The sequence below is a fragment of the Penaeus monodon genome, chromosome 6 (genome assembly GCF_015228065.2).
Source record: "Penaeus monodon isolate SGIC_2016 chromosome 6, NSTDA_Pmon_1, whole genome shotgun sequence".
In the NCBI taxonomy this organism is placed as follows: domain Eukaryota; kingdom Metazoa; phylum Arthropoda; class Malacostraca; order Decapoda; family Penaeidae; genus Penaeus; species Penaeus monodon.
This window is the reverse complement of record NC_051391.1, coordinates 26,049,501-26,056,257: the sequence shown is the minus strand read 5'-3', so window position 1 is coordinate 26,056,257 and position 6,757 is coordinate 26,049,501.

Here is a 6,757-nt window from a genome sequence, read left to right as displayed (position 1 = left end):
AGTCAAGTGCTGGTCCCAAGCCCGGATAAAATAGAGAGAATGATTACCTAAAAAGGTAACACCGGCACTCTCCGTGGAAAGGAACTGGGGACCCTACCACGTACTCACTCCAAGAGCATCACAGCATGAAAACTACAATTAAGTATCATGCTGTGACCACGGCGGCTCAGACATGAACCTACCGTTAAAAGAAAGAAAGAAAACTACCCGGAGGAGTGATGGCTGCAATGACCCTCTCAGCTTCTGCCTCTAGACTAGGTTTTGTCTCCTTGGCAAGCTCATAACAGAGAACTCAATCAAGGTTGTGCCCATGGCGGGGCTTCAATAAAGTCAGGGAGGGGGAAGTTCATGCCTATGGCAAGTAATTCCTCTTTGAGCTGATAGCGTATGAACACTTGGATGTGTGAGACAGCCAGAAGTTGTTTGTAAACAACTTGTTCTAGGCATCTGAGTATTTTTTGTCTCATATTTGTGTTCCTGGGTGACTGGATGACTTTTGAAAGCAACTGAGCTGCCATTAGATCAACTCGTGAGTCCAGAGGGAGAAGGTTTGCCTCAATGAGGAGGTTGAGGGCCTTTGTCCTTTTTGGGGCACCCAGAATGATCCTAGCAGGTTCATTTTGACCTGTCTCCAATTTTTCTCTTAGTCTTGGCTTGGCAGCAATCAGGGAGACAAAGTCCACAATGAGACGGATAGCATGTACATAGAATGATCTTAGTACTTTATGTCTAGCTCCTATGTGTCTCCTAGTCATTGCTCTCATGATAGACAGTCTTGCTTTGGTTCGGTCAACCAAGTACAGGACCTCCTCTTTAAAGGAGAGGGTCCGGTCAATCATTACTCCAAGGTATTGGAAAACCTGGACCCACTCTGGACCCTGGATTCTCAGACTTGTGCCTTGAACATTTTGCCTCAGAGCCATGACTTTGGATTTGGCCGCAGAGATCTTTAGTCCTGACCTACAACACTTCTCAGGTACAAGGACTAGACAGCACTGGGCTTTACTTAGGCAGTGTGGTCCAATGGAAATGATTGCAAGATTGTCTGCATAGGAGATAATCTTGCACCCCACTGTGAGGTGTATGTTGAAGATGCAGGATATTAGGGTGTTGAGAAAGGCTGGACTGAGGACCCCACCCTGAGGTATTCCATTTTCTATTGGCATATGCTGTGGTAGATGACCCTGGAATCTGACTTTGGCTGTTCTGTTCCTGAAATAGTCACCTATCCAAGCAAAGAACTTTTCTGTTTTTCCCTCTTGGATCAGGTTCTCCTGAATAGCAAGAGGACTTGATAATTCAAAAGACTTCTCCAGGTCTAGGACTACTACCACAGATGTGATAGTGCTGATTGTGCTTAAGAGTGTGGCTATGCTGTATGCTGTGCTCATGCCCCTTGTGAACCCATGGAGTTGTTCATGTGGGGGTCGCATTTTCCATTGGAGTCATTTTAGTACCATTCTCTCGGCCGTCTTGCCCAGACAGTTGAGGAGTGAGATGGGACGGTACTTCCCTGTCTCCTTTGGTTTTGGGATGGGAACTATGATAGCCCTCTTCCAGCTCTGACTTGTTGATGAGTTCCAGGAATACAAGCTCACCTACCAGTCCTAGGTGGGAAATGATGGGGTACAAGATCCCATCAGAACCCTGGACTGTGCAAAAACTGTTTTTGTAGGTTAGTCTTAGTTCCCTCAGAGAAAAGATAACATCTGAGTTATTGGGTTTGGCTGCCCTTTCTCTGATATGAGCAAGTCTGCCTGGTTATAAGTGCTGTTTGTTTGCCCTCAGTTCAACTGGCAGACTGTTGCTTCTTGTTCTCGCAGAGAACTCGTGCACAGTCTGTTTGCTTCTGATTGAGGGTAGTGGTGTGTGCACCTTGGGGCTGAGCTGCTAGTAGCTCGCCTGACCCGTTGCCACAGCTCTGTAAGGGTGGTTTGGCAGTCAAAGGACTCACACCATTCCAGCCACTTTTCCTGCCTTACTCTTATGGCAGTTTCCTGGCATCCTGACTGCTTCCCTTGAGAGCTAGTTGTCAGGTTTCTTCCTTCGTAATTGTTTCTGCACATGTTCACTGCTGTGGTTGAATCATTAATCTCGTTTAAAGTCCAGGTTCTTTATAACCTTGATAATGGCTGAGTTTTAGGTATAGTTTGTGAGGCTGCTTGATTTATGGCACTGATAAGTTCTTTCCTTCAAAGACAGTGGGCCAAGGCATTTGAAAGCTTGCCATTTGGGCTTGTCTGTTTTCCATCTTGGATTTGGTTTGTGGTATTTGAGCTGGGCCAACATCCAAGAGTGCCATAATGATCACTTGTGACTCATCAACACACCATTTGATTCCTCTACACCAGAGCTGCAGTGGGCCAAGGTGAGTCTGACCCTCCTCTGACCATGTTTAGCTCTTGGCTGTTTAGAAGCGATCTCGGGAAGTCTCAAGCAGCATTGGGTATTGATGGCCTGCTGCACATCCAGGTGCCTAGCAGGGAGCCAGGTGGGCTGGTGTGTGTTGAAGTCTCCCCCTGTGATTACTCTCCGTTGTCTGCAGTAGACAGACGTGGCTGATCTAAGCTCCTACGCCTGCATGCTGTACAATTGTACAGGTTGAGGGCCCCGCCAGGTCAATCTCAAGCACATGGGATATTCATATCCTCTCCATATGCAGTGCACGCTATTGCGGAGCAAAGAATTGTTGCTCTGACCAAGGTGATCAATTCTCGTTTGCCAGCTGTGCTTGGTAGCATGAAGACATGCTACCCTAAGAAGCAAAGAGTCCCTTCTGTTTATGTTTCCTGGAGCATGGCAATGTTAGTGTTCCTTGATCGCACTATTGCATGGAAGATGGCATTCCTTGTATTAAAGCATGATATTCACTGTACGTTTGCTTAGATTGTGTGCCATGGTGTTACTTGGTGATAGTTACATCATAGACATCTTTGTATTTGGATTCAGAGTCTAACATTTGTGAAGTCCTCGCTGGTTGAGAGATCTTCATCTGCTATCCATGGGAGGTGGAGAGCCTTTGGTAGCTCTGACTTATGGGAGTTTGGCTTTTCTCAATTCAGGCTTTGTCTTTGTGTCTTTTCTCTTTACTGATTCTACTTGGGTAAGGTCAACTTGTTCTGGCACTGGCTGCACAGATTTAGCCTGTTTGCTTGCCTTAGGGCATGCCAGAGTGTGGAGGAGATCTCGTCTGGTGAGTAGGGTATTGCTTTGAGCTACTGTTCAGCTCCTCCCTTTCAGACTTCAAAATCGATCATTGCGTCATGGCACCATGATTGCCTTCTCCGCTTCATCATTGTGCCTCCAAAGCTGTTGCTACTGCAGTGACTACGTTACACAGAAGAGTCATATCTTCTTGTAAAAGAGATTATCATCTTAGGGAGGTCTTTTGCGTTCTCTTTGAACCTTTATTCCTGTGGTTCTTTTCTCACTTTTGAAATGGTGAGAACTCCTTTGATAGAGATCCGTGTCGGCTGTAGGGGGGCTTTCTTTCTCTTAGGTGTCTGGATCTTTTCTCTTTTTGTTCTGTTCCAAGTACATGGTGCTGGGGAGGACAGAACAGGTTTCTGGTCGCTTTCTAGCAACCTCTTGTCACCTGAGGGCCGTATCTTCCATGGCAGAGCAAGCCAGGCTCCAGGCACATTTGGCTCTTGTGTCCCTTTGTCCTTCCTTGTGTGCCTTAATTTAGGCTTGGTCTTGCAGCTAACCTGGTGGTGACCATATCTTTGGCACTTAAAGCACCGAAGTGGCTAAGGCACACAAGTTCTTAGATTGAGGTGCCCCAGTTACCCAGATCAAGGTAGTGATTGGGCTCCTTTCAGAGGTACATACTGCTTGGTTGGGCTCTTCCCTTTTGACTTCGGAACATCCACGACCTGTGATGTGGATGTTATCAATCCACACCATACGAAAGTGGATCAGCACACCATCTTGACTTTTCTATTTTGGGATTCAGTGGCGAGAGATGCACTTCCTCACATTTTAAGCTCCTTGGTTTCCTGCAGGAATTCAGGGTACATGTCTTTTGGCATATTATCTGCCATGGTCTCTGGTACTCAGATTACAACCGGACTTTCTCTGCTCTACCAACTCTCACCATGGTAGGCATTCAAGCTTCAGGGAACCTTAAGTGTGGGAAATGCTAGGGGGTCCAGACTCTCCCTCAGAGTCTGTCCGGCCTGGGTCGTTTCGGACCGCCCTTCGGCTACTCAGAGGTCTCCCTGATTTGGCCTGGAGAGGCCAGCACAAGAGTCCATCTGTTGGACAATCTCATGGACAGACATGTTTTTGGCTGATGTTATGTCCATTTTAGCAGCAGGTCTGACAGAGTCAACCTATGCTTTGGATTTTCTCTTGCCACTAGAAGCCATGTATGGTTTCAGAGTGCCTGCCGTGGTCTGGGCCTTGCACAGTTTGTCAACATTTATTTCTCTATTTTGTGGGAAGTTTAGAGGAGTATTTGTCATGGAATAAGCAGTTATTTCATCCTCTTACACCCCCACTTACCCAACAAGGGGAAGCTGTATGTTTGAACTAATGTCTAACAGGAGAGACCAGTGATTGACCTGACTGGGCCACAATCAGCCATCCATCTTGTTGGAATAAGGGACCAAAGAGACATGTTGCTAGCCACAGGGCGTACTCATGCTCAGCATCGCTCAACCTCCAGGACTCCCATCTTCACAGCACACAGGGATGCCATACACAGCAAACATGTGGGTAGGTGTGAACCCTTGGGGAGAGACCAGAAGCAACAACATAGGCATCATTGTTTGGAATCCTTCTTTCCTCCCTCTCCAGTGAGACAGCCACCCAGAGGATGAGATCAGGTCTTGCACCTCGGAGAGGAGGTTCCAGTAGTAGGACCACGACTTGATCTCGGTTCTGGATTTTGCGGCTTAAGTACATGTGCACTGTGTAAGCACACTGTCCCATGAGCACAGATATGGCTGTGGACCTGGTATGATTGGACCTGGGAAACTACACTTAACTTCAAGCTGCGGGGTCGTGCTGCAAGGGCGAGGCGTTAGTAGGTGGCCAGCATATGGCAGGTCATTAAACAGAGTGGCGCCCTCACCCACTTCCCACGAGAACGCCGCGAGTGCGTGACCTCCAGTGATTCAAAAGTTTCAGACGGTGCTGGGTCACCCCTACCCTTTCCTCCCTTCAAAGAATCCACTATAACTATTACCCAAAGCTTTAGCCTGCATGCTGGGTTAAGCCCCAGTTCCTTTTTCTTCTCCTAAAATTAATTTTCATCCACCCCTTATCCTTCCCCTATCCCCATTTTTCCTTCCCATTCTTCTTCCCAACTTACCAGTCATTAAGCAGACAGAATCAGTGACCTCGCCTCACTTCCCTTACATTTCCTGCAGCCGCTGTCCTACGCTATTCTTTCGGTGGACGGTGACTGCTTATGACCCAGTCTCAGTTCGCTACCAGCAGTCATCGTGAGTAGGTCGCCACTAGCCTCCGGTCCACCAGTGCTGGCTGGCGGGACACACGACACTGCGCTCAGCGCTTTACCCTAAGACATCGTCTCGCGTGTTCCTTTCACTGTGTCAAGCCGTGTAACCACTATCACTATCCAAACCAGGGATAGCCATTGTACTAAGATTCTGTGCATCTTACATATATTATATAATATATATATATATATATATATATATATATATATATTATATATGTAGTATATATATGTAAATATATATGTCGTGGATAAAATACGCATGATCTCGTAAACAACGCGAGCCAGAGCAGACACAACCCATCCGTCGCAACATCAAAAAATAGAACAATACAGGAAGGTGGAGACGAAGTCCAGAAACTATGGTAAGATGAAAAGATGGTAAACAGGATAAATGACCCATGACGTCAAACTGAGCACATGACTAATAGAAGCTTCTAGAAGCCACGAATACGAAAACAACTAGTTGGAGGCGATCACTAGATATATCACAATATTCAAGTCGGGTATCAAGAAAATAACACGGAAGGCAGATAGACAAAAGTTAAAGTGATAAATACAGTGTTGAAAATTTGCTGGGACATAAGAAAGTCCTGACGCAGATAGTTTTCAAATAAGTGAAGAGAATTATAATTATATTCATGATAACTGCTAAGGGCGTGACAGGAAGGGGCCCCCATAGCGGGATAAAAGACGGGTCGAGACAGACCAACGGAGGAGTAGGAGTTAGGAGTTGGTCTTCGAAGGTCATCTCTGGTAGCACCTTGCAGCCATGTCACTTTGGTGGCATTTTGGGTAAGCCCTATTGAAGCAGTTTAAGTGTTTCTTGTTTAAGGGGAAACATGGTGGACGGGAATGTGCTATGGAAAATGTGTATTAAGTAGGTTATAGGTATTTCTTGATTGATGTATGACTATATAAAGGACCAAGAATTGTATCTGACTAAGTTCATTTTAGAAGTATAATTCATATAATGGAATAATTATAGATTTGATTGTCAAGTTTGAAGAATGATATAATTGAAGACATATAGATTTGAATTCTAAGTGTACTGATATATTGAGTTAGCATAGAGAGTAAGGAATTAATGATTTACTTTTACGAGATCTCAGCTCTACGGAAGTGTGACTTAACAGTGATGATGATTGTTGATTTCCGGTAGAGCGTAAGAATAAGTTTATGTTTTGTATGTAATCATTAAGTATTTCCTAGAATAATTTGCTTGAGTTATTGCGGCTTAGCAATATTAATTCAGTATTATGATTGCCTGATTAAGCACAAGACATTTTA